Consider the following 27529-nt stretch of genomic DNA (forward strand, 5'->3'; position numbering starts at 1 on the left):
CTCGTATACGTTTAATCCATATAGCATATTTATATTCAGCGCATAATAAAAGGCACAAGTCCTCGAATTCAGGTTCCGGGAACGAGGCCCCATTCGGGATAAGACCGAATTTAAGGAAAGTATAAAAGGTATTGAAGGAGTTTCTGGAAAGTTTTTTTAACCATTTGATAATGAGCTGTTGTAAGGGGAGTATTAATTTGCATTCGAAAAATAAATGATCAGTCGTTTCAATGTCACCGCAAGAAGCGCATAACTTAGATTTGGAAATCTTCTTTAAGAACATGTTGTAGTTAACGGGCAAAATATCATGTATTGTTTTAAAACACACATCTCTAGTGATGGGGTCTAAAAATTTATTATGCAAATTTTTCCAAATGTTGCCGAAATTTAAATCGTATAATTTGGTTATTTTAGGTTCAAGAACATAGCTTTGTAATTGTCGTTGGTAGAAATATTTTGTGGGGACTAGACCAAATTTGAGACTAGGATTATTTTCATAAAATGTTTTGAAAATGGTCATGCACTTTTGATAGAATTTAGGAACATATAGCGTATGAGTAAATGTATTAAGCGCCAAATTAGGGTTGAAAGACCTTAGTTGTAAACCGATCCAATACCTTGCAAAATCTTTCCATTTGGCTGAATATTCATCGTCGAGTAATTTTTGTATATGCTGTATACGTATTGCTTGGATTTTACATTTCAAATGGGTGATGTTTAAACCTCCGTCGTAAAGGGGATTGATGCCTTAAGAGGGCCTCAAGGGAGAATAGTCCTTGACTAATGAGTCACCCTCTATAAATAAAGCATTATTATTATTATTATTATTATTATGCATACAGCTCTAGCGAGATGTTCGAATTTAGAATTCCACAAAAGTGTGAAGATATTCCTATTTATTAAAATTTCATAATGTTTAGGTAGATCAGTCACGGTTGCAGTATACCAAATTTTGCTATAAGCTAAAAGATTAATAACATGGGACTTAGAAATGAGAGGTAAATTTCTACGTTTCCATAGTAATAGTGTATTCGTAAGTTTAGTAACATTTTTGTTCCAGTGATCATCATGACTTAAATCGTTGCCAAAATGAAACCCTACAATTTTTTGTTTGTCGATCCAGGAAATGCCAAAGGGGTGATCACTGCGGTTCCGCCATTTACCCATGAACATACCGTTTGATTTGCTATAATTTACCTTAGCACCGGAAGCGCGATCGTACATGCGAGACCAAAATAAATACCGTTCGATCGATTTGTCCGTGCAACAGAAGCCTGTACTATCGTCCGCGAAAAGGGAGATCTTACAGGCTTCTCTTGCACCTGGCACCTTAACACCTATAATTTCTGGGTCGTTTCGAATTTTGATTGCAAAAGGCTCGTACACTATTACATATAAAAGGGGGGAAAGACTGCAACCTTGACGGACTCCTCTTGAGATTAAAAAGGGGTCCGAAATAAAATTATTGACTATAACTGATGAACTAATATCAGTGTAGAAAATTGAAATCCATTTAATAAAGTCAGGATGAAACCCGAAAGATTCTAATGTTTTTAACATAAATTGATAATTTACCCTATCAAATGCCTTTTCTTGATCTAAGGAAATAAATGCACATGATAATTCTTTTTGTTCGATGTAGTCACAGATGTTTCGTATAAGGTGACCATTATCAAAAATAGATCGACCTTTAACTCCACATGTTTGATCCATGTGTATTATTTTGGACATGACATTTCCAAGTCGATTAGCAATAACTTTGGATAGAATTTTATAGTCTAAATTTAATAGGGAGATAGGTCTCCAATTTTTCATATTATTTGAATTTTCAGGATCCTTACATAATAACGTAATATAAGACAGTTTTTGTGAATCAGACAGAGTGTTTGATTCAAAGATCAAATTATATAAACGGACTAATGTGTCGCCTAAACATTCAAAAAAGTGACATAAAACTCTTTTGTGAGACCATCGGGTCCAGGTGATTTATTTGGCTCCATCATATTTAAAGATTTCCAAATTTCTACTTTAGTAATTGGTCCGGTAAGGAATTGGTTATCTTCAGCCTTTAACTGAGGTAACCCAGTTAGAAATTCTTTAAATAATTCTTCATCAATCAATTCTGTGGTAAAAAGATTTGAATAAAACTTTTTAAAACAGTTTAAGATATCAACACTTGAGTTATGAGTCACATTATTATACTCAATTTCAGTGATAGTTTTCTGGGAACCCTTTTTATTTTCTAATTGAAAAAAGAATTGGCTCGGTCTTTCGTTATTATCTAAAATTTTCGCTTTGCTCCTAATGACTGATCCTATATATTTTTCATTTTGTAATTCCTTGATAGACATTCGGAGTTCTTGTATTTGAAAGAGAAGTTCTTCATTATTGGTTAAATCATATTTCTGTCTTAGATATTGGTAGTCTTTCTTCAATGATTTAATTGCAGAGTTTTTAATTTTCGAAAGTTGTTTGGAATATCGAATGATTTCTTCTTTAAGTTTGAGTTTTAGCTCATCCCAATATTCTAGTGTGATGTTATGATATCTTAGTTCTCTCTTAATTAGGTCCGTAATGAGAGTTTTTAATGTGTTATGGTTTAAGTGCGAGTTATTGCATTTCCAGTAACCGGTACCATATGATATTGATGAGTTACATGCTATACTTAAAGTTACTGCATCGTGGTCGGACTGAGCGAAGTTAACGATTGTCGAATTAATGATGAAATTTGCTATGTTTTTAGAAACATACAGTCGATCAAGTCTGCTTGCTAACAGTGGTAATGAGGGGTCTAGTGTGTTTCGATACCATGTGTACAATTTTGCTGAGGGGTTCAGTTTGCGAAATGTGTCAATTAGTTTAAAGTTGGATATAAGCGATTTCAATGTTTGGACGGACTTATCGCTGTAATTGGTTAGATTACCTACTCGGTCAAGGTTGGAGTTAGTGACACAATTGAAATCTCCAGCAAGAATGAGATTATGTTGTCCCGTTAAATATGTGAACAATGAAGTAAAAAATTAACTTTTCTCCGAATCAGGGATGGGGGCATATATATTTATGGCACGATATGGTATATCATTAAATTGAAAGTCAGCACATATTATTCTACCGTCAAAATCCGTTTCATATTTTAAAAAATGTATGTTAGGATTAAAATTAATTATAGCAACTCCAGATGAAAGATTCGAGCCAAAACTCCATATGGCATAATAACATTGCAATTTATCTTGAATTTTTGAAGTAAGGGTTCTTTTCTCCACGTGGGTTTCTTGTAGGAATACAAGGTCGATGTGATGCGAAGATACCAAGTTTCTAATCTCGTATAGTTTTTGATCCGTGTTGGTTCGAAGGCCATTGACATTTAATGTAAGGATATTAATTTTACTCATGGGTTGCTTGTTATTAGTATGGCATGTCCAGAATAGGTTCAAAATCGTTAATGTATGTGGGACTCTAGGTGTATCAAGTGAATCAATCTGAACTCGAGACGGGTAGAGTCCGTTGTATAAGGTAATACTATTGGAAACCAGAAATGACTTGCTGAACGATAACATAATAAGGGAGGATATGTAATTAAGGGATAAAATATGGTTGAAGAAAATAGATAAAAATCTACAAATGTTGTATGTGCTATGAAATAGATAAGGATGATATGAAGGATGTTGTACATTTGAAGAGAATGAAAAATTATGATTAAGTAAAAGAACAAACCTGTAATAGAACGTATAACCAGGGAAAGTCCTGAAATATTTAGTCCGTTATGCTTATTCATTGTCCATTTTACTGTCCTTGTATATGCCCGGTCCATTTGATTATATTCATTGTCCGTGAGCGTTCCGATTTCTTTATTACATAGTTACTGTAGTGTAATCCAAATTAAGAATTTTGCACATCCATACTTGAATCCTCCTCAAGACGAGACTTTTTTGATCTTTTGGACGTGACTACCTGCCACGTGCACGAATCTAGGTCAAACAATTCTCTTTTTTCTTGTGGTCTGGGTTGATTCGAGTCATCTTCATCATTGTCATCCGGTACTGTTGCTTTCTCTTGTGTTTGGGTCGCTACTTCCTCTTCCGCCCCGTGGGAGGCGTCCAAGAGGGTGGGGGTGGTGGGGTGATCAATTGGTTTGCTGTTTGTCGACGCAGGGGCTGCTGGTGTTAAAGGTTCGTGTGTCGTTGCTTGGGTTGATGTGCTTGGTGCAGGTGGTTGTTGGGCAACGTGTCCTTTATTATTCACTGCTGAAGCATAGCTAGCACCTTTCTCTGGGCAGTCTTTTCGGAGGTGCCCCGACTGACGACATCTCAGGCAAAGTGGGGGGGCGGCCCTTCATTGTTATAAGCATACCACACATGCCAAGCGACACGATGTGGGGAATATTCCTGCAATCGAATTCTGTGGTCCGGAGTTTCACTATCCTTGTACCGTTTTCAATCATTGTGTCCTTGTTTATAATTGTCTTGTCTCTGGTTATGTCAAGGATCTCCCCATAATCCTTTAGAACTTCCTTGATAACAATATCATTGACAAACAGGGGCAGCCAGTGTATTCTGAGGTCAATTATTAGGTTAGCAATATATTTAATGCCGTCACCGGTCACGCCTTTTGCCTTCTCTTGGGACTTGAGCACAGCATTCCATGGGGCATTTTCCCCTTCTCTATATAAACCTTCGATGTCAGAAATAGTAACACCCGCAGCTTCAAGTTTGCGAAGCGCTTCCTCCCGAGAAATTCGTCCTTCCACTCGTAGTGTACGAAGATACACATCCGAATTCACATACCTTGAGATGTTGATTTCAACACGGCGATACATATTCCAAAGCGGTAAACTTTGAACTTTCACTTCAAAAGAATTCTTTGATCTACTTTGTCTTGGCCGGATATCCTGGGGAAACCGCCTAGCTGATCACGGTACTCCCTGGTCCAGGTAAGTATGATTTCTTGACGTTTACTGACGTTTATCAACTGACATTTGTGTCTGGAGTAGGAAGTGTGCCTCTAAGTAATGAAAATAAATTAAAACGATTCAGGGCCATGGTACTGCTGATGTCTTAGTATTCCGAATAACTTTATAGCTTATGTTTCAACATTACAAAAGTAACTGAAATGTCTTCAAATAGTCCTTTATTTGCAATTTCAGTTTCTTTTACGGTGGATATATGCTATATAGGTTTGCTCGGACGGCAGGGGATAGTTTCGTATATTGGCCCCTGGCAAATTTCTTAACTTGAGGCAACGGTGCGTATTTTTCAGCTATTATAGTTTTTTAATTAAATATATGGATACATTTTTCAATTCCGCGTTTCGGGCTTGTCTTGTTCTTGAAACTGATATCAGCCATTGACCTCCCATAGTTACTTCACAGCAAGTCGACAGTGAAATAGCAATAGTCGGCTAGCAAGAACTATGGTCAATCACATCCAGCTGTTTAGTACACAATGCTTTCCCGAACTGTTACGTAGGGAAAGGGATTGTGTTTGCACTGGCAAGATCGCTTGGTGTCATAAATGAAAAATGCAGGTATAAATTTGAGGCTGCAGTGCATCAACCTCTTTTGCTATGAACCGCTGCAAATCGACTTGTCAGGTCAAAGGAATACTACTATTTGTTTCCTCTGTTTTATTAAATTTGAAATGTTTGTGCCACTGATTGGCCAGCTACGCTTCGCCGTACTCCGAGTCTAGAAGCTTTGGATTGTTGAAAGTGCTGCTGATACAGAAGTAACTGGTGATGCAGATGATCTCTACAATGAGACTTATGATGAAGCTGTCACTGCTTTTGATAAGGACAACAAGCTTGCTGTATTAACGAAGTTGTTCCTGTTATTTGAAGATATTGTTTCTCTCTCTCTCTCTCTCTCTCTCTCTCTACTGCAGAGAAGTTCTGTGAAAATAAAACTTGATTTTCGTCGAATCCAGTAAGCATGTTTCCATTTATTTCTCTTTCTTTCTTTCTTTCATTCTTTCTTTCTCTCACAAATATGCTGGATCGCTGTTACTCAAAGATATTTCACACGTTCGTTGTGAGATGGCTCTTTGAAAGTTGTTTGTTGTAGGGTTTAATGCCATTTTTCGGCACAAGATAGGCTATGCATGGCAGGCAATATAAATGGTGGAGGAAGAACCCGGGAGAAGAAAACTGAACGGAAAGAACTCCCGACCCAGGATAAAATACTGGCAAGCTTTCTCAGATAACCACATGGGCCAAATCCGAAACTCAAACACACGCAGACAGGTGAGATGGCCGCGATCCGTAATGGTGGGCTATTTAGACCACCCGGGGTACCCACCCCTTGAAAGAGCAGTGTAAGAAATAATAACCTTATCGATTGGCACGTGCTAATCAGAGACATCCAGACTAATTTTGTCATAAGCTTGAGATTATTGGTTATTTTTAATTGAATTATCAGGGGTTAGCGCGAACGCAGACCCTCACACTAATAAATAACGACCCCGAGTCACCCACATTTGGGGTGATCGCAGGTTTCAGCCCAACCGAAGTGCAATGGAAAGGCCTCATCCTGGGGAAACCTTTTTTTATTTTTCATAAAATCTTCATTCAATATTTACATGTTAAAATGTACAAGCGAAAACGACACTCCCATCTTCACCCCATACACGCCTTAGCACACAAACTCATAAATACACGTAGATGTGCAAACTCACTGTCCATCCATGCTCTTGTATACACACAAATGTACATATATTGTAAAGCGCATAGCTCACAAGCGACAAAGTTATACATAATATTATTGTATGCAATTTCTATTGTAAATTTGTAACATCTAGTTTGCGAAACGTATAATAATCTCATACAGAAGTTTAAATATTGCAAATTATAAAATTCTAATATTAGAGAAACTGTATTCTTGAAAATGCAAAGTGTCTTTAAGGTGATGCAAGTACTATGCCTCATGTAAATTTGATAGACCAGTGAAGTGCTGTAAAAGTTCGTGCAATAAAACAGAGAATGTTAGCACGTGCTGCTTGAGATATTCTTAAATTAACGTGTAGGCCGGCAGACGTGGATTAAAACATGGTGACTGTGTAGTGAGAGCTAAGGAGAAATCGTAAAATTATATATAATTGGATTTATCCAAAAGGGAAGGAATGTAGTATTATTCTAGACTTATGTCTATTACTAATTCAAAATTGAAGAGAGAACAGAATAATCCAGCTAAACACCATTTATCTATAAAATGAACCAAGTTAAGCCTGGAAAAGTCAGTTCTGATTCTGCATTTTAATCGGGAGAGAAAGAAGGATAACAAGGTGTTACTGGTTACCACTTCTTTATAATAATATGCTCGTATACGTTTAATCCATATAGCATATTTATATTCAGCGCATAATAAAAGGCACAAGTCCTCGAATTCAGGTTCCGGGAACGAGGCCCCATTCGGGATAAGACCGAATTTAAGGAAAGTATAAAAGGTATTGAAGGAGTTTCTGGAAAGTTTTTTTAACCATTTGATAATGAGCTGTTGTAAGGGGAGTATTAATTTGCATTCGAAAAATAAATGATCAGTCGTTTCAATGTCACCGCAAGAAGCGCATAACTTAGATTTGGAAATCTTCTTTAAGAACATGTTGTAGTTAACGGGCAAAATATCATGTATTGTTTTAAAACACACATCTCTAGTGATGGGGTCTAAAAATTTATTATGCAAATTTTTCCAAATGTTGCCGAAATTTAAATCGTATAATTTGGTTATTTTAGGTTCAAGAACATAGCTTTGTAATTGTCGTTGGTAGAAATATTTTGTGGGGACTAGACCAAATTTGAGACTAGGATTATTTTCATAAAATGTTTTGAAAATGGTCATGCACTTTTGATAGAATTTAGGAACATATAGCGTATGAGTAAATGTATTAAGCGCCAAATTAGGGTTGAAAGACCTTAGTTGTAAACCGATCCAATACCTTGCAAAATCTTTCCATTTGGCTGAATATTCATCGTCGAGTAATTTTTGTATATGCTGTATACGTATTGCTTGGATTTTACATTTCAAATGGGTGATGTTTAAACCTCCGTCGTAAAGGGGATTGATGCCTTAAGAGGGCCTCAAGGGAGAATAGTCCTTGACTAATGAGTCACCCTCTATAAATAAAGCATTATTATTATTATTATTATTATTATGCATACAGCTCTAGCGAGATGTTCGAATTTAGAATTCCACAAAAGTGTGAAGATATTCCTATTTATTAAAATTTCATAATGTTTAGGTAGATCAGTCACGGTTGCAGTATACCAAATTTTGCTATAAGCTAAAAGATTAATAACATGGGACTTAGAAATGAGAGGTAAATTTCTACGTTTCCATAGTAATAGTGTATTCGTAAGTTTAGTAACATTTTTGTTCCAGTGATCATCATGACTTAAATCGTTGCCAAAATGAAACCCTACAATTTTTTGTTTGTCGATCCAGGAAATGCCAAAGGGGTGATCACTGCGGTTCCGCCATTTACCCATGAACATACCGTTTGATTTGCTATAATTTACCTTAGCACCGGAAGCGCGATCGTACATGCGAGACCAAAATAAATACCGTTCGATCGATTTGTCCGTGCAACAGAAGCCTGTACTATCGTCCGCGAAAAGGGAGATCTTACAGGCTTCTCTTGCACCTGGCACCTTAACACCTATAATTTCTGGGTCGTTTCGAATTTTGATTGCAAAAGGCTCGTACACTATTACATATAAAAGGGGGGAAAGACTGCAACCTTGACGGACTCCTCTTGAGATTAAAAAGGGGTCCGAAATAAAATTATTGACTATAACTGATGAACTAATATCAGTGTAGAAAATTGAAATCCATTTAATAAAGTCAGGATGAAACCCGAAAGATTCTAATGTTTTTAACATAAATTGATAATTTACCCTATCAAATGCCTTTTCTTGATCTAAGGAAATAAATGCACATGATAATTCTTTTTGTTCGATGTAGTCACAGATGTTTCGTATAAGGTGACCATTATCAAAAATAGATCGACCTTTAACTCCACATGTTTGATCCATGTGTATTATTTTGGACATGACATTTCCAAGTCGATTAGCAATAACTTTGGATAGAATTTTATAGTCTAAATTTAATAGGGAGATAGGTCTCCAATTTTTCATATTATTTGAATTTTCAGGATCCTTACATAATAACGTAATATAAGACAGTTTTTGTGAATCAGACAGAGTGTTTGATTCAAAGATCAAATTATATAAACGGACTAATGTGTCGCCTAAACATTCAAAAAAGTGACATAAAACTCTTTTGTGAGACCATCGGGTCCAGGTGATTTATTTGGCTCCATCATATTTAAAGATTTCCAAATTTCTACTTTAGTAATTGGTCCGGTAAGGAATTGGTTATCTTCAGCCTTTAACTGAGGTAACCCAGTTAGAAATTCTTTAAATAATTCTTCATCAATCAATTCTGTGGTAAAAAGATTTGAATAAAACTTTTTAAAACAGTTTAAGATATCAACACTTGAGTTATGAGTCACATTATTATACTCAATTTCAGTGATAGTTTTCTGGGAACCCTTTTTATTTTCTAATTGAAAAAAGAATTGGCTCGGTCTTTCGTTATTATCTAAAATTTTCGCTTTGCTCCTAATGACTGATCCTATATATTTTTCATTTTGTAATTCCTTGATAGACATTCGGAGTTCTTGTATTTGAAAGAGAAGTTCTTCATTATTGGTTAAATCATATTTCTGTCTTAGATATTGGTAGTCTTTCTTCAATGATTTAATTGCAGAGTTTTTAATTTTCGAAAGTTGTTTGGAATATCGAATGATTTCTTCTTTAAGTTTGAGTTTTAGCTCATCCCAATATTCTAGTGTGATGTTATGATATCTTAGTTCTCTCTTAATTAGGTCCGTAATGAGAGTTTTTAATGTGTTATGGTTTAAGTGCGAGTTATTGCATTTCCAGTAACCGGTACCATATGATATTGATGAGTTACATGCTATACTTAAAGTTACTGCATCGTGGTCGGACTGAGCGAAGTTAACGATTGTCGAATTAATGATGAAATTTGCTATGTTTTTAGAAACATACAGTCGATCAAGTCTGCTTGCTAACAGTGGTAATGAGGGGTCTAGTGTGTTTCGATACCATGTGTACAATTTTGCTGAGGGGTTCAGTTTGCGAAATGTGTCAATTAGTTTAAAGTTGGATATAAGCGATTTCAATGTTTGGACGGACTTATCGCTGTAATTGGTTAGATTACCTACTCGGTCAAGGTTGGAGTTAGTGACACAATTGAAATCTCCAGCAAGAATGAGATTATGTTGTCCCGTTAAATATGTGAACAATGAAGTAAAAAATTAACTTTTCTCCGAATCAGGGATGGGGGCATATATATTTATGGCACGATATGGTATATCATTAAATTGAAAGTCAGCACATATTATTCTACCGTCAAAATCCGTTTCATATTTTAAAAAATGTATGTTAGGATTAAAATTAATTACAGCAACTCCAGATGAAAGATTCGAGCCAAAACTCCATATGGCATAATAACATTGCAATTTATCTTGAATTTTTGAAGTAAGGGTTCTTTTCTCCACGTGGGTTTCTTGTAGGAATACAAGGTCGATGTGATGCGAAGATACCAAGTTTCTAATCTCGTATAGTTTTTGATCCGTGTTGGTTCGAAGGCCATTGACATTTAATGTAAGGATATTAATTTTACTCATGGGTTGCTTGTTATTAGTATGGCATGTCCAGAATAGGTTCAAAATCGTTAATGTATGTGGGACTCTAGGTGTATCAAGTGAATCAATCTGAACTCGAGACGGGTAGAGTCCGTTGTATAAGGTAATACTATTGGAAACCAGAAATGACTTGCTGAACGATAACATAATAAGGGAGGATATGTAATTAAGGGATAAAATATGGTTGAAGAAAATAGATAAAAATCTACAAATGTTGTATGTGCTATGAAATAGATAAGGATGATATGAAGGATGTTGTACATTTGAAGAGAATGAAAAATTATGATTAAGTAAAAGAACAAACCTGTAATAGAACGTATAACCAGGGAAAGTCCTGAAATATTTAGTCCGTTATGCTTATTCATTGTCCATTTTACTGTCCTTGTATATGCCCGGTCCATTTGATTATATTCATTGTCCGTGAGCGTTCCGATTTCTTTATTACATAGTTACTGTAGTGTAATCCAAATTAAGAATTTTGCACATCCATACTTGAATCCTCCTCAAGACGAGACTTTTTTGATCTTTTGGACGTGACTACCTGCCACGTGCACGAATCTAGGTCAAACAATTCTCTTTTTCCTTGTGGTCTAGGTTGATTCGAGTCATCTTCATCATTGTCATCCGGTACTGTTGCTTTCTCTTGTGTTTGGGTCGCTACTTCCTCTTCCGCCCCGTGGGAGGCGTCCAAGAGGGTGGGGGTGGTGTGGTGATCAATTGGTTTGCTGTTTGTCGACGCAGGGGCTGCTGGTGTTAAAGGTTCGTGTGTCGTTGCTTGGGTTGATGTGCTTGGTGCAGGTGGTTGTTGGGCAACGTGTCCTTTATTATTCACTGCTGAAGCATAGCTAGCACCTTTCTCTGGGCAGTCTTTTCGGAGGTGCCCCGACTGACGACATCTCAGGCAAAGTGGGGGGCGGCCCTTCATTGTTATAAGCATACCACACATGCCAAGCGACACGATGTGGGGAATATTCCTGCAATCGAATTCTGTGGTCCGGAGTTTCACTATCCTTGTACCGTTTTCAATCATTGTGTCCTTGTTTATAATTGTCTTGTCTCTGGTTATGTCAAGGATCTCCCCATAATCCTTTAGAACTTCCTTGATAACAATATCATTGACAAACAGGGGCAGCCAGTGTATTCTGAGGTCAATTATTAGGTTAGCAATATATTTAATGCCGTCACCGGTCACGCCTTTTGCCTTCTCTTGGGACTTGAGCACAGCATTCCATGGGGCATTTTCCCCTTCTCTATATAAACCTTCGATGTCAGAAATAGTAACACCCGCAGCTTCAAGTTTGCGAAGCGCTTCCTCCCGAGAAATTCGTCCTTCCACTCGTAGTGTACGAAGATACACATCCGAATTCACATACCTTAAGATGTTGATTTCAACACGGCGATACATATTCCAAAGCGGTAAACTTTGAACTTTCACTTCAAAAGAATTCTTTGATCTACTTTGTCTTGGCCGGATATCCTGGGGAAACCGCCTAGCTGATCACGGTACTCCCTGGTCCAGGTAAGTATGATTTCTTGACGTTTACTGACGTTTATCAACTGACATTTGTGTCTGGAGTAGGAAGTGTGCCTCTAAGTAATGAAAATAAATTAAAACGATTCAGGGCCATGGTACTGCTGATGTCTTAGTATTCCGAATAACTTTATAGCTTATGTTTCAACATTACAAAAGTAACTGAAATGTCTTCAAATAGTCCTTTATTTGCAATTTCAGTTTCTTTTACGGTGGATATATGCTATATAGGTTTGCTCGGACGGCAGGGGATAGTTTCGTATATTGGCCCCTGGCAAATTTCTTAACTTGAGGCAACGGTGCGTATTTTTCAGCTATTATAGTTTTTTAATTAAATATATGGATACATTTTTCAATTCCGCGTTTCGGGCTTGTCTTGTTCTTGAAACTGATATCAGCCATTGACCTGCCATAGTTACTTCACAGCAAGTCGACAGTGAAATAGCAATAGTCGTCTAGCAAGAACTATGGTCAATCACATCCAGCTGTTTAGTACACAATGCTTTCCCGAACTGTTACGTAGGGAAAGGGATTGTGTTTGCACTGGCAAGATCGCTTGGTGTCATAAATGAAAAATGCAGGTATAAATTTGAGGTTGCAGTGCATCAACCTCTTTTGCTATGAACCGCTGCAAATCGACTTGTCAGGTCAAAGGAATACTACTATTTGTTTCCTCTGTTTTATTAAATTTGAAATCTTTGTGCCACTGATTGGCCAGCTACGCTTCGCCGTACTCCGAGTCTAGAAGCTTTGGATTGTTGAAAGTGCTGCTGATACAGAAGTAACTGGTGATGCAGATGATCTCTACAATGAGACTTATGATGAAGCTGTCACTGCTTTTGCTAAGGACAACAAGCTTGCTGTATTAACGAAGTTGTTCCTGTTATTTGAAGATATTGTTTCTCTCTCTCTCTCTCTCTCTCTCTCTCTCTCTCTCTCTCTACTGCAGAGAAGTTCTGTGAAAATAAAACTTGATTTTCGTCGAATCCAGTAAGCATGTTTCCATTTATTTCTCTTTCTTTCTTTCTTTCATTCTTTCTTTCTCTCACAAATATGCTGGATCGCTGTTACTCAAAGATATTTCACACGTTCGTTTGTGAGATGGCTCTTTGAAAGTTGTTTGTTGTAGGGTTTAATGCCATTTTTCGGCACAAGATAGGCTATGCATGGCAGGCAATAAAAATGGTGGAGGAAGAACCCGGGAGAAGAAAAATGAACGGAAAGAACTCTCGACCCATGATAAAATACTCGCAAGCTTTCTCAGATAACTAGATGGGCCAAATCCGAAACTCAAACACACGCAGACAGGTGAGATGGCCGCGATCCGTAATGGTGGGCTATTTAGACCACCCGGGGTACCCACCCCTTGAAAGAGCAGTGTAAGAAATAATAACATTATCGATTGGCACGTGCTAATCAGAGACATCCAGACTAATTTTGTCATAAGCTTGAGATTATTGGTTATTTTTAATTGAATTATCAGGGGTTAGCGCGAACGCAGACCCCCACACTAATAAATAACGACCCCGAGTCACCCACATTTGGGGTGATCGCAGGTTTCAGCCCAACCGAAGTGCAATGGAAAGGCCTCATCCTGGGGAAACCGCCTAGCTGATCACGGTACTCCCTGGTCCAGGTAAGTATGATTTCTTGACGTTTACTGACGTTTATCAACTGACATTTGTGTCTGGAGTAGGAAGTGTGCCTCTAAGTAATGAAAATAAATTAAAACGATTCAGGGCCATGGTACTGCTGATGTCTTAGTATTCCGAATAACTTTATAGCTTATGTTTCAACATTACAAAAGTAACTGAAATGTCTTCAAATAGTCCTTTATTTGCAATTTCAGTTTCTTTTACGGTGGATATATGCTATATAGGTTTGCTCGGACGGCAGGGGATAGTTTCGTATATTGGCCCCTGGCAAATTTCTTAACTTGAGGCAACGGTGCGTATTTTTCAGCTATTATAGTTTTTTAATTAAATATATGTATACATTTTTCAATTCCGCGTTTCGGGCTTGTCTTGTTCTTGAAACTGATATCAGCCATTGACCTCCCATAGTTACTTCACAGCAAGTCGACAGTGAAATAGCAATAGTCGTCTAGCAAGAACTATGGTCAATCACATCCAGCTGTTTAGTACACAATGCTTTCCCGAACTGTTACGTAGGGAAAGGGATTGTGTTTGCACTGGCAAGATCGCTTGGTGTCATAAATGAAAAATGCAGGTATAAATTTGAGGCTGCAGTGCATCAACCTCTTTTGCTATGAACCGCTGCAAATCGACTTGTCAGGTCAAAGGAATACTACTATTTGTTTCCTCTGTTTTATTAAATTTGAAATCTTTGTGCCACTGATTGGCCAGCTACGCTTCGCCGTACTCCGAGTCTAGAAGCTTTGGATTGTTGAAAGTGCTGCTGATACAGAAGTAACTGGTGATGCAGATGATCTCTACAATGAGACTTATGATGAAGCTGTCACTGCTTTTGATAAGGACAACAAGCTCGCTGTATTAACGAAGTTGTTCCTGTTATTTGAAGATATTGTTTCTCTCTCTCTCTCTCTCTCTCTCTCTCTCTCTCTCTCTCTCTCTACTGCAGAGAAGTTCTGTGAAAATAAAACTTGATTTTCGTCGAATCCAGTAAGCATGTTTCCATTTATTTCTCTTTCTTTCTTTCTTTCATTCTTTCTTTCTCTCACAAATATGCTGGATCGCTGTTACTCAAAGATATTTCACACGTTCGTTGTGAGATGGCTCTTTGAAAGTTGTTTGTTGTAGGGTTTAATGCCATTTTTCGGCACAAGATAGGCTATGCATGGCAGGCAATATAAATGGTGGAGGAAGAACCCGGGAGAAGAAAAATGAACGGAAAGAACTCCCGACCCATGATAAAATACTGGCAAGCTTTCTCAGATAACTACATGGGCCAAATCCGAAACTCAAACACACGCAGACAGGTGAGATGGCCGCGATCCGTAATGGTGGGCTATTTAGACCACCCGGGGTACCCACCCCTTGAAAGAGCAGTGTAAGAAATAATAACATTATCGATTGGCACGTGCTAATCAGAGACATCCAGACTAATTTTGTCATAAGCTTGAGATTATTGGTTATTTTTAATTGAATTATCAGGGGTTAGCGCGAACGCAAACCCCCACACTAATAAATAACGACCCCGAGTCACCCACATTTGGGGTGATCGCAGGTTTCAGCCCAACCGAAGTGCAATGGAAAGGCCTCATCCTGGGGAAACCTTTTTTTTTATTTTTCATAAAATCTTTATTCAATATTTACATGTTAAAATGTACAAGCGAAAACGACACTCCCATCTTCACCCCATACACGCCTTAGCACACAAACTCATAAATACACGTAGATGTGCACACTCACTGTCCATCCATGCTCTTGTATACACACAAATGTACATATATTGTAAAGCGCATAGCTCACAAGCGACAAAGTTATACATAATATGATTGTATGCAATTTCTATTGTAAATTTGTAACATCTAGTTTGCGAAACGTATACTAATCTCATACAGAAGTTTAAATATTGCAAATTATAAAATTCTAATATTAGAGAAACTGTATTCTTAAAAATGCAAAGTGTATTTAAGGTGATGCAAGTACTATACCTCATGTAAATTTGATAGACCAGTGAAGTGCTGTAAAAGTTCGTGCAATAAAACAGAGAATGTTAGCACGTGCTGCTTGAGATATTCTTAAATTAACGTGTAGGCCGGCAGACGTGGATTAAAACATGGTGACTGTGTAGTGAGAGCTAAGGAGAAATCGTAAAATTATATATAATTGGATTTATCCAAAAGGGAAGGAATGTAGTATTATTCTAGACTTATGTCTATTACTAATTCAAAATTGAAGAGAGAACAGAATAATCCAGCTAAACACCATTTATCTATAAAATGAACCAAGTTAAGCCTGGAAAAGTCAGTTCTGATTCTGCATTTTAATCGGGAGAGAAAGAAGGATAACAAGGTGTTACTGGTTACCACTTCTTTATAATAATATGCTCGTATACGTTTAATCCATATAGCATATTTATATTCAGCGCATAATAAAAGGCACAAGTCCTCGAATTCAGGTTCCGGGAACGAGGCCCCATTCGGGATAAGACCGAATTTAAGGAAAGTATAAAAGGTATTGAAGGAGTTTCTGGAAAGTTTTTTTAACCATTTGATAATGAGCTGTTGTAAGGGGAGTATTAATTTGCATTCGAAAAATAAATGATCAGTCGTTTCAATGTCACCGCAAAAAGCGCATAACTTAGATTTGGAAATCTTCTTTAAGAACATGTTGTAGTTAACGGGCAAAATATCATGTATTGTTTTGAAACACACATCTCTAGTGATGGGGTCTAAAAATTTATTATGCAAATTTTTCCAAATGTTGCCGAAATTTAAATCGTATAATTTGGTTATTTTAGGTTCAAGAACATAGCTTTGTAATTGTCGTTGGTAGAAATATTTTGTGGGGACTAGACCAAATTTGAGACTAGGATTATTTTCATGAAATGTTTTGAAAATGGTCATGCACTTTTGATAGAATTTAGGAACATATAGCGTATGAGTAAATTTATTAAGCGCCAAATTAGGGTTGAAAGACCTTAGTTGTAAACCGGTCCAATACCTTGCAAAATCTTTCCATTTGGCTGAATATTCATCGTCGAGTAATTTTTGTATGTGCTGTATACGTATTGCTTGGATTTTACATCTCAAATGGGTGATGTTTAAACCTCCGTCGTAAAGGGGATTGATGCATACAGCTCTAGCGAGAGGTTCGAATTTAGAATTCCACAAAAATGTGAAGATATTCCTATTTATTAAAATTTCATAATGTTTAGGTAGATCAGTCACGGTTGCAGTATACCAAATTTTGCTATAAGCTAAAAGATTAATAACATGGGATTTAGAAATGAGAGGTAAATTTCTACGTTTCCATAGTAATAGTGTATTCGTAAGTTTAGTATCATTTTTGTTCCAGTGATCATCATGACTTAAATCGTTGCCAAAATGAAACCCTACAATTTTTTGTTTGTCGATCCAGGAAATGCCAAAGGGGTGATCACTGCGGTTCCGCCATTTACCCATGAACATACCGTTTGATTTGCTATAATTTACCTTAGCACCGGAAGCGCGATCGTACATGCGAGACCAAAATAAATACCGTTCGATCGATTTGTCCGTGCAACAGAAGCCTGTACTATCGTCCGCGAAAAGGGAGATCTTACAGGCTTCTGTTGCACCTGGCACCTTAACACCTATAATTTCTGGGTCGTTTCGAATTTTGATTGCAAAGGGCTCGTACACTATTACATATAAAAGGGGGGAAAGACTGCAACCTTGACGGACTCCTCTTGAGATTAAAAAGGGGTCCGAAATAAAATTATTGACTATAACTGATGAACTAATATCAGTGTAGAAAATTGAAATCCATTTAATAAAGTCAGGATCAAACCCGAAAGATTCTAATGTTTTTAACATAAATTGATAATTTACCCTATCAAATGCCTTTTCTTGATCTAAGGAAATAAATGCACATGATAATTCTTTTTGTTCGATGTAGTCACAGATGTTTCGTATAAGGTGACCATTATCAAAAATAGATCGACCTTTAACTCCACATGTTTGATCCATGTGTATTATTTTGGACATGACATTTCCAAGTCGATTAGCAATAACTTTGGATAGAATTTTATAGTCTAAATTTAATAGGGAGATAGGTCTCCAATTTTTCATATTATTTGAATTTTCAGGATCCTTACATAATAACGTAATATAAGATAGTTTTTGTGAATCAGACAAAGTGTTTGATTCAAAGATCAAATTATATAAACGGACTAATGTGTCGCCTAAACATTCAAAAAACGTGACATAAAACTCTTTTGTGAGACCATCGGGTCCAGGTGATTTATTTGGCTCCATCATATTTAAAGATTTCCAAATTTCTACTTTAGTAATTGGTCCGGTAAGGAATTGGTTATCTTCAGCCTTTAACTGAGGTAACCCAGTTAGAAATTCTTTAAATAATTCTTCATCAATCAATTCGGTGGTAAAAAGATTTGAATAAAACTTTTTAAAACAGTTTAAGATATCAACACTTGAGTTATGAGTCACATTATTATACTCAATTTCAGTGATAGTTTTCTGGGAACCCTTTTTATTTTCTAATTGAAAAAAGAATTGGCTCGGTCTTTCGTTATTATCTAAAATTTTCGCTTTGCTCCTAATGACTGATCCTATATATTTTTCATTTTGTAATTCCTTGATAGACATTCGGAGTTCTTGTATTTGAAAGAGAAGTTCTTCATTATTGGTTAAATCATATTTCTGTCTTAGATATTGGTAGTCTTTCTTCAATGATTTAATTGCAGAGTTTTTAATTTTCGAAAGTTGTTTGGAATATCGAATGATTTCTTCTTTAAGTTTGAGTTTTAGCTCATCCCAATATTCTAGGGTGATGTTATGATATCTTAGTTCTCTCTTAATTAGGTCCGTAATGAGAGTTTTTAATGTGTTATGGTTTAAGTGCGAGTTATTGCATTTCCAGTAACCGGTACCATATGATATTGATGAGTTACATGCTATACTTAAAGTTACTGCATCGTGGTCGGACTGAGCGAAGTTAACGATTGTCGAATTAATGATGAAATTTGCTATGTTTTTAGAAACATACAGTCGATCAAGTCTGCTTGCTAACAGTGGTAATGAGGGGTCTAGTGTGTTTCGATACCATGTGTACAATTTTGCTGAGGGGTTCAGTTTGCGAAATGTGTCAATTAGTTTAAAGTTGGATATAAGCGATTTCAATGTTTGGACGGACTTATCGCTGTAATTGGTTAGATTACCTACTCGGTCAAGGTTGGAGTTAGTGACACAATTGAAATCTCCAGCAAGAATGAGATTATGTTGTCCCGTTAAATATGTGAACAATGAAGTAAAAAATTAACTTTTCTCCGAATCAGGGATGGGGGCATATATATTTATGGCACGATATGGTATATCATTAAATTGAAAGTCAGCACATATTATTCTACCGTCAAAATCCGTTTCATATTTTAAAAAACGTATGTTAGGATTAAAATTAATGATAGCAACTCCAGATGAAAGATTCGAGCCAAAACTCCATATGGCATAATAACATTGCAATTTATCTTGAATTTTTGAAGTAAGGGTTCTTTTCTCCACGTGGGTTTCTTGTAGGAATACAAGGTCGATGTGATGCGAAGATACCAAGTTTCTAATCTCGTATAGTTTTTGATCCGTGTTGGTTCGAAGGCCATTGACATTTAATGTAAGGATATTAATTTTACTCATGGGTTGCTTGTTATTGGTATGGCATGTCCAGAATAGGTTCAAAATCGTTAATGTATGTGGGACTCTAGGTGTATCAAGTGAATCAATCTGAACTCGAGACGGGTAGAGTCCGTTGTATAAGGTAATACTATTGGAAACCAGAAATGACTTGCTGAACGATAACATAATAAGGGAGGATATGTAATTAAGGGATAAAATATGGTTGAAGAAAATAGATAAAAATCTACAAATGTTGTATGTGCTATGAAATAGATAAGGATGATATGAAGGATATTGTACATTTGAAGAGAATGAAAAATTATGATTAAGTAAAAGAACAAACCTGTAATAGAACGTATAACCAGGGAAAGTCCTGAAATATTTAGTCCGTTATGCTTATTCATTGTCCATTTTACTGTCCTTGTATATGCCCGGTCCATTTGATTATATTCATTGTCCGTGAGCGTTCCGATTTCTTTATTACATAGTTACTGTAGTGTAATCCAAATTAAGAATTTTGCACATCCATACTTGAATCCTCCTCAAGACGAGACTTTTTTGATCTTTTGGACGTGACTACCTGCCACGTGCACGAATCTAGGTCAAACAATTCTCTTTTTTCTTGTGGTCTGGGTTGATTCGAGTCATCTTCATCATTGTCATCCGGTACTGTTGCTTTCTCTTGTGTTTGGGTCGCTACTTCCTCTTCCGCCCCGTGGGAGGCGTCCAAGAGGGTGGGGGTGGTGGGGTGATCAATTGGTTTGCTGTTTGTCGACGCAGGGGCTGCTGGTGTTAAAGGTTCGTGTGTCGTTGCTTGGGTTGATGTGCTTGGTGCAGGTGGTTGTTGGGCAACGTGTCCTTTATTATTCACTGCTGAAGCATAGCTAGCACCTTTCTCTGGGCAGTCTTTTCGGAGGTGCCCCGACTGACGACATCTCAGGCAAAGTGGGGGGCGGCCCTTCATTGTTATAAGCATACCACACATGCCAAGCGACACGATGTGGGGAATATTCCTGCAATCGAATTCTGTGGTCCGGAGTTTCACTATCCTTGTACCGTTTTCAATCATTGTGTCCTTGTTTATAATTGTCTTGTCTCTGGTTATGTCAAGGATCTCCCCATAATCCTTTAGAACTTCCTTGATAACAATATCATTGACAAACAGGGGCAGCCAGTGTATTCTGAGGTCAATTATTAGGTTAGCAATATATTTAATGCCGTCACCGGTCACGCCTTTTGCCTTCTCTTGGGACTTGAGCACAGCATTCCATGGGGCATTTTCCCCTTCTCTATATAAACCTTCGATGTCAGAAATAGTAACACCCGCAGCTTCAAGTTTGCGAAGCGCTTCCTCCCGAGAAATTCGTCCTTCCACTCGTAGTGTACGAAGATACACATCCGAATTCACATACCTTGAGATGTTGATTTCAACACGGCGATACATATTCCAAAGCGGTAAACTTTGAACTTTCACTTCAAAAGAATTCTTTGATCTACTTTGTCTTGGCCGGATATCCTGGGGAAACCGCCTAGCTGATCACGGTACTCCCTGGTCCAGGTAAGTATGATTTCTTGACGTTTACTGACGTTTATCAACTGACATTTGTGTCTGGAGTAGGAAGTGTGCCTCTAAGTAATGAAAATAAATTAAAACGATTCAGGGCCATGGTACTGCTGATGTCTTAGTATTCCGAATAACTTTATAGCTTATGTTTCAACATTACAAAAGTAACTGAAATGTCTTCAAATAGTCCTTTATTTGCAATTTCAGTTTCTTTTACGGTGGATATATGCTATATAGGTTTGCTCGGACGGCAGGGGATAGTTTCGTATATTGGCCCCTGGCAAATTTCTTAACTTGAGGCAACGGTGCGTATTTTTCAGCTATTATGGTTTTTTAATTAAATATATGGATACATTTTTCAATTCCGCGTTTCGGGCTTGTCTTGTTCTTGAAACTGATATCAGCCATTGACCTCCCATAGTTACTTCACAGCAAGTTGACAGTGAAATAGCAATAGTCGTCTAGCAAGAACTATGGTCAATCACATCCAGCTGTTTAGTACACAATGCTTTCCCGAACTGTTACGTAGGGAAAGGGATTGTGTTTGCACTGGCAAGATAGCTTGGTGTCATAAATGAAAAATGCAGGTATAAATTTGAGGTTGCAGTGCATCAACCTCTTTTGCTATGAACCACTTCAAATAGTCATTTATTTGCAATTTTAGTTTCTTTTACGGTGGATATATGCTATATAGGACATTTTAACATGTAAATATTGAATGAAGATTTTATGAAAAATAAAAAAAGGTTTCCCCAGGATGAGGCCTTTCCATTGCACTTCGGTTGGGCTGAAACCTGCGATCAGCCCAAATGTGGGTGACTCGGGGTCGTTATTTATTAGTGTGGGGGTCTGCGTTCGCGCTAACCCCTGATAATTCAATTAAAAATAACAATAATCTCAAGCTTATGACAAAATTAGTCTGGATGTCTCTGATTAGCACGTGCCAATCGATAATGTTATTATTTCTTACACTGCTCTTTCAAGGGGTGGGTACCCCGGGTGGTCTAAATAGCCCACCATTACGGATCGCGGCCATCTCACCTGTCTGCGTGTGTTTGAGTTTCGGATTTGGCCCATGTGGTTATCAGAGAAAGCTTGCCAGTATGTTATCATGGGTCGGGAGTTCTTTCCGTTCATTTTTCTTCTCCCGGGTTCTTCCTCCACCATTTATATTGCCTGCCATGCATAGCCTATCTTGTGCTGAAAAATGGCATTAAACCCTACAACAAACAACTTTCAAAGAGCCATCTCACAACGAACGTGTGAAATATCTTTGAGTAACAGCGATCCAGCATATTTGTGAGAGAAAGAAAGAAAGAAAGAGAAATAAATGGAAACATGCTTACTGGATTCGACGAAAATCAAGTTTTATTTTCACAGAACTTCTCTGCAGTAGAGAGAGAGAGAGAGAGAGAGAAACAATATCTTCAAATAACAGGAACAACTTCGTTAATACAGCAAGCTTGTTGTCCTTATCAAAAGCAGTGACAGCTTCATCATAAGTCTCATTGTAGAGATCATCTGCATCACCAGTTACTTCTGTATCAGCAGCACTTTCAACAATCCAAAGCTTCTAGACTCGGAGTACGGCGAAGCGTAGCTGGCCAATCAGTGGCACAAAGATTTCAAATTTAATAAAACAGAGGAAACAAATAGTAGTATTCCTTTGACCTGACAAGTCGATTTGCAGTGGTTCATAGCAAAAGAGGTTGATGCACTGCAACCTCAAATTTATACCTGCATTTTTCATTTATGACACCAAGCGATCTTGCCAGTTCAAACACAATCCCTTTCCCTACGTAACAGTTCGGGAAAGCATTGTGTACTAAACAGATGGATGTGATTGACCATAGTTCTTGCTAGACGACTATTGCTATTTCACTGTCAACTTGCTGTGAAGTAACTATGGGAGGTCAATGGCTGATATCAGTTTCAAGAACAAGACAAGCCCGAAACGCGGAATTGAAAAATGTATCCATATATTTAATTAAAAAACCATAATAGCTGAAAAATACGCACCGTTGCCTCAAGTTAAGAAATTTGCCAGGGGCCAATATACGAAACTATCCCCTGCCGTCCGAGCAAACCTATATAGCATATATCCACCGTAAAAGAAACTGAAATTGCAAATAAAGGACTATTTGAAGACATTTCAGTTACTTTTGTAATGTTGAAACATAAGCTATAAAGTTATTCGGAATACTAAGACATCAGCAGTACCATGGCCCTGAATCGTTTTAATTTATTTTCATTACTTAGAGGCACACTTCCTACTCCAGACACAAATGTCAGTTGATAAACGTCAGTAAACGTCAAGAAATGATACTTACCTGGACCAGGGAGTACCGTGATCAGCTAGGCGGTCCCAGGATATCCGGCCAAGACAAAGTAGATCAAAGAATTCTTTTGAAGTGAAAGTTCAAAGTTTACCGCTTTGGAATATGTATCGCCGTGTTGAAATCAACATCTGAAGGTATGTGAATTCGGATGTGTATCTTCGTACACTACGAGTGGAAGGACGAATTTCTCGGGAGGAAGCGCTTCGCAAACTTGAAGCTGCGGGTGTTACTATTTCTGACATTGAAGGTTTATATAGAGAAGGGGAAAATGCCCCATGGAATGCTGTGCTCAAGTCCCAAGAGAAGGCAAAAGGCGTGACCGGTGACGGCATTAAATATATTGCTAACCTAATAATTGACCTCAGAATACACTGGCTGCCCCTGTTTGTCAATGATATTGTTATCAAGGAAGTTCTAAAGGATTATGGGGAGATCCTTGACATAAGCAGAAACAAGACAATTATAAACAAGGACACAATGATTGAAAACGGTACAAGGATAGTGAAACTCCGGACCACAGAATTCGATTGCAGGAATATTCCCCACATCGTGTCGCTTGGCATGTGTGGTATGCTTATAACAATGAAGGGCCGCCCCCCACTTTGCCTGAGATGTCGTCAGTCGGGGCACCTCCGAAAAGACTGCCCAGAGAAAGGTGCTAGCTATGCTTCAGCAGTGAATAATAAAGGACACGTTGCCCAACAACCACCTGCACCAAGCACATCAACCCAAGCAACGACACACGAACCTTTAACACCAGCAGCCCCTGCGTCGACAAACAGCAAACCAATTGATCACCCCACCACCCCCACCCCCTTGGACGCCTCCCACGGGGCGGAAGAGGAAGTAGCGACCCAAACACAAGAAAAAGCAACAGTACCGGATGACAATGATGATGATGACTCGAATCAACCCAGACCACAAGAAAAAAGAGAATTGTTTGACCTAGATTCGTGCACGTGGCAGGTAGTCACGTCTAAAAGATCAAAAAAGTCTCGTCTTGAGGAGGATTCAAGTATGGATGTGCAAAATTCTTAATTTGGATTACACTACAGTAACTGTGTAATAAAGAAATCGGAACGCTCACGGACAATGAATATAATCAAATGGACCGGGCATATACAAGGACAGTAAAATGGACAATGAATAAGCATAACGGACTAAATATTTCAGGACTTTCCCTGGTTATACGTTCTATTACAGGTTTGTTCTTTTACTTAATCCTAATTTTTCATTCTCTTCAAATGTACAATATCCTTCATATCATCCTTATCTATTTCATAGCACATACAACATTTGTAGATTTTTATCTATTTTCTTCAACCATATTTTATCCCTTAATTATATATCCTCCTTTATTATGTTATCGTTCAGCAAGTCATTTCTGGTTTCCAATAGTATTACCTTATACAACGGACTCTACCCGTCTCGAGTTCAGATTGATTCACTTGATACACCTAGAGTCCCATATACATTAACGATTTTGAACCTATTCTGGACATGCCATACCAATAACAAGCAACCCATGAGTAAAATTAATATCCTTACATTAAATGTCAATGGCCTTCGAACCAACACGGATCAAAAACTATACGAGATTAGAAACTTGGTATCTTCGCATCACATCGACCTTGTATTCCTACAAGAAACCCACGTGGAGAAAAGAACCCTTACTTCAAAAATTCAAGATAAATTGCAATGTTATTATGCCATATGGAGTTTTGGCTCGAATCTTTCATCTGGAGTTGCTATCATTAATTTTAATCCTAACATACGTTTTTTAAAATATGAAACGGATTTTGACGGTAGAATAATATGTGCTGACTTTCAATTTAATGATATACCATATCGTGCCATAAATATATATGCCCCCATCCCTGATTCGGAGAAAAGTTAATTTTTTACTTCATTGTTCACATATTTAACGGGACAACATAATCTCATTCTTGCTGGAGATTTCAATTGTGTCACTAACTCCAACCTTGACCGAGTAGGTAATCTAACCAATTACAGCGAAAAGTCCGTCCAAACATTGAAATCGCTTATATCCAACTTTAAACTAATTGACACATTTCGCAAACTGAACCCCTCGGCAAAATTGTACACATGGTATCGAAACACACTAGACCCCTCATTACCACTGTTAGCAAGCAGACTTGATCGACTGTATGTTTCTAAAAACATAGCAAATTTCATCATTAATTCGACAATCGTTAACTTCGCTCAGTCCGACCACGATGCAGTAACTTTAAGTATAGCATGTAACTCATCAATATCATATGGTACCGGTTACTGGAAATGCAATAACTCGCACTTAAACCATAACACATTAAAAACTCTCATTACGGACCTAATTAAGAGAGAACTAAGATATCATAACATCACCCTAGAATATTGGGATGAGCTAAAACTCAAACTTAAAGAAGAAATCATTCGATATTCCAAACAACTTTCGAAAATTAAAAACTCTGCAATTAAATCATTGAAGAAAGACTACCAATATCTAAGACAGAAATATGATTTAACCAATAATGAAGAACTTCTCTTTCAAATACAAGAACTCCGAATGTCTATCAAGGAATTACAAAATGAAAAATATATAGGATCAGTCATTAGGAGCAAAGCGAAAATTTTAGATAATAACGAAAGACCGAGCCAATTCTTTTTTCAATTAGAAAATAAAAAGGGTTCCCAGAAAACTATCACTGAAATTGAGTATAATAATGTGACTCATAACTCAAGTGTTGATATCTTAAACTGTTTTAAAAAGTTTTATTCAAATCTTTTTACCACCGAATTGATTGATGAAGAATTATTTAAAGAATTTCTAACTGGGTTACCTCAGTTAAAGGCTGAAGATAACCAATTCCTTACCGGACCAATTACTAAAGTAGAAATTTGGAAATCTTTAAATATGATGGAGCCAAATAAATCACCTGGACCCGATGGTCTCACAAAAGAGTTTTATGTCACGTTTTTTGAATGTTTAGGCGACACATTAGTCCGTTTATATAATTTGATCTTTGAATCAAACACTTTGTCTGATTCACAAAAACTATCTTATATTACGTTATTATGTAAGGATCCTGAAAATTCAAATAATATGAAAAATTGGAGACCTATCTCCCTATTAAATTTAGACTATAAAATTCTATCCAAAGTTATTGCTAATCGACTTGGAAATGTCATGTCCAAAATAATACACATGGATCAAACATGTGGAGTTAAAGGTCGATCTATTTTTGATAATGGTCACCTTATACGAAACATCTGTGACTACATCGAACAAAAAGAATTATCATGTGCATTTATTTCCTTAGATCAAGAAAAGGCATTTGATAGGGTAAATTATCAATTTATGTTAAAAACATTAGAATCTTTCGGGTTTGATCCTGACTTTATTAAATGGATTTCAATTTTCTACACTGATATTAGTTCATCAGTTATAGTCAATAATTTTATTTCGGACCCCTTTTTAATCTCAAGAAGAGTCCGTCAAGGTTGCAGTCTTTCCCCCCTTTTATATGTAATAGTGTACGAGCCTTTTGCAATCAAAATTCGAAACGACCCAGAAATTATAGGTGTTAAGGTGCCAGGTGCAAGAGAAGCCTGTAAGATCTCCCTTTTCGCGGACGATAGTACAGGCTTCTGTTGCACGGACAAATCGATCGAACGGTATTTATTTTGGTCTCGCATGTACGATCGCGCTTCCGGTGCTAAGGTAAATTATAGCAAATCAAACGGTATGTTCATGGGTAAATGGCGGAACCGCAGTGATCACCCCTTTGGCATTTCCTGGATCGACAAACAAAAAATTGTAGGGTTTCATTTTGGCAACGATTTAAGTCATGATGATCACTGGAACAAAAATGTTACTAAACTTACGAATACACTATTACTATGGAAACGTAGAAATTTACCTCTCATTTCTGAGTCCCATGTTATTAACCTTTTAGCTTATAGCAAAATTTGGTATACTGCAACCGTGACTGATCTACCTAAACATTATGAAATTTTAATAAATAGGAATATCTTCACATTTTTGTGGAATTCTGAATTCGA

At 37.3% G+C, this 27529-nt stretch overlaps 4 non-coding genes across 4 annotated transcripts; 1 reads left to right on the forward strand and 3 right to left on the reverse strand.

The window, feature by feature from the left end:
- Positions 1-6409: 6409 nt before the first annotated feature.
- LOC149772077 (U1 spliceosomal RNA) lies at positions 6410-6574 on the reverse strand. Its single transcript, XR_016417999.1, has one exon. It is a non-coding gene; the product is annotated as a U1 spliceosomal RNA (small nuclear RNA).
- A 7155-nt stretch (positions 6575-13729) lies between these two features.
- Positions 13730-13893, reverse strand: LOC149772078 (U1 spliceosomal RNA). Its single transcript, XR_016418008.1, has one exon. It is a non-coding gene; the product is annotated as a U1 spliceosomal RNA (small nuclear RNA).
- Positions 13894-15380: 1487 nt separating this feature from the next.
- Positions 15381-15541, reverse strand: LOC149772079 (U1 spliceosomal RNA). The gene has a single exon (XR_016417989.1). It is a non-coding gene; the product is annotated as a U1 spliceosomal RNA (small nuclear RNA).
- A 6292-nt stretch (positions 15542-21833) lies between these two features.
- LOC149772080 (U1 spliceosomal RNA) lies at positions 21834-21998 on the forward strand. Its single transcript, XR_016417987.1, has one exon. It is a non-coding gene; the product is annotated as a U1 spliceosomal RNA (small nuclear RNA).
- Positions 21999-27529: the final 5531 nt, after the last annotated feature.

This window comes from Sinohyriopsis cumingii, unplaced genomic scaffold (assembly GCF_028554795.1).
Source record: "Sinohyriopsis cumingii isolate HCF-2022 unplaced genomic scaffold, ASM2855479v2 utg001517l, whole genome shotgun sequence".
Classification (NCBI taxonomy): domain Eukaryota; kingdom Metazoa; phylum Mollusca; class Bivalvia; order Unionida; family Unionidae; genus Sinohyriopsis; species Sinohyriopsis cumingii.